The sequence below is a fragment of the Cynara cardunculus genome (genome assembly GCF_001531365.2).
Source record: "Cynara cardunculus var. scolymus isolate 2C chromosome LG 5, CcrdV1, whole genome shotgun sequence".
In the NCBI taxonomy this organism is placed as follows: domain Eukaryota; kingdom Viridiplantae; phylum Streptophyta; class Magnoliopsida; order Asterales; family Asteraceae; genus Cynara; species Cynara cardunculus.
In genome coordinates, this window is record NC_037532.1 from 34,927,911 (window position 1) to 34,929,821 (window position 1,911).

Genomic DNA, 1,911 nt, shown 5'->3' on the forward strand with positions numbered 1-1,911 from the left:
TTAATGGTTTTCTTTTTGATTAAATTACTCTTTGGTCCTTGTAGTTTAGAAATTAAGATTTTCGACCTTATGGTTTACATTTTTTCCGATTTTCGTCCCTGGACTAATTACTACCTTTTTTTTATTAACTTGGATATCCAACCCGCTAAGCGAGCCGATTAATCCCAGGACGACCACCTGCTTTGCAGATAGTCCGAAGTCACCGCATTTGAACCTCCGTGGCCACAAGGGGAATTTTATTTATCCTTGGATTTGAACATGAGACCTTCTGGTACTTTTTGACCTTTGAAGTCAAGCTCAAATCAATCAGACACCACCCTTGTGGTTACCAATTACTACTTTTAATAGAATCTCTAATGCATTTACCGAAATAGAGATAGTGGGCATGTTCTTTTTTCCTCTAACAGACTATTTAAAACATTTAATCAGAACAGAAAAAGTATGAGAAAGTGTGTAAAAATCTCTAAATTTGGAGAACTCCGTAAAAATGATTATAATGAGAGAGAAATATTTTTAAATATATTTCCATTAATAAAAACCTTTAAAAATAAATATCTAAAGAGACAAATAATATTTTATTAGATGAATGAAATAGATTAATAATATAATCAATATTGTAATCTGCAAAATGAAGAATCTGTTGTAGTTGAATGTATTTTAATTTTAGACATATGAAGTTTTGTTCTATATTTTGGGGAATCCGTTGGAGATGCTCTGAGTACAAAAGATCAAAACAATAACAGACTGTAAACCATAGGGACCGAAACACATTAAATGGTAAATTATAAGAACGAAAATAACAATGAGTTATAAATCATAAAAATAAAAAAATGTAATTTCTAAAAAACAGATCCAAAAATCACAATTATTAATAAACCATGGGGACGAAAATCGTAATTTCCATATGGTTGTCATGGGCCATATTATTATTTAAAATTGGGCTTTAAGGCCAAGATTAATGGGCCATTTAGTTTGACTCATCAAAATATCGGTGACTCGTTTGCGGACCGAGTTGGACTTCGACTCGGTTTAAAATTCAATTTGACCCAAAAAAACAGAATAAATTAGCGTACAAATTTACGTATGAAATGTTATTTTTAATGTGGTTTGTAATTTGTAAAAACGCCTTAATTTGGTAAAATTTTCTAACGGTCGTTAAAAAAAATTCGTTAAATGAGAGAAAATTACGTCTTCTGTCAAAATCACAACAACCAAAATCATTAAAAAATCATTTTGATTGGTAAAAAAACAAAAATGGACAAAAAGACGAAAATGACTTCTAATGAATGGATCGTTTGAATGGCGAGTGAAATAAACCATTTGTGGGCTCTTTATAAACCTCAAGTTGTGGACTATCAATAACTTTCACCATGGTTTCAAGTTGGATTCAAGTTATTGGCTCAACCTGCTGCTTTGGGCTTTGGCCTGTTATAAATGGTATTAGAGCTAGGAATTGGACAGTTGTGCTGACAAGGACTCTCAACTTCTAAGAGGGGTGGATTGTAAGATCTCATATTAGTTGGGGAAGGGAACAAATGTTGCCTTATAAGAGCTTGATACCTCCTTATCAGACGCAATTTAAAACCATGAGTTTAGGTGTGTGGACAAAGTAGACAATATCTAATACAGTTAGCCTAGGAGGAAGAAATGGTATTAGATCCGATCCTTGTACTGGAAGGATGGTGGGAAAAACCTCATCAGGTATGATGAGTCCTCGAGGGGTGTTTGTAACATCTTAGATGAATCCCGCATTGCCGATTATAAGAAGAAAGATTTTGGACAGACCTAACGATAACGTCAGCAGTTTAAGTGGGGAGTTTGTAACAACTCGTCTCGCATGGATAAAAAACGATATTTGTGAGCTCCTTATAAGACTCATGTTATGGGCTACTAATAATTCCCCCCCCCCCC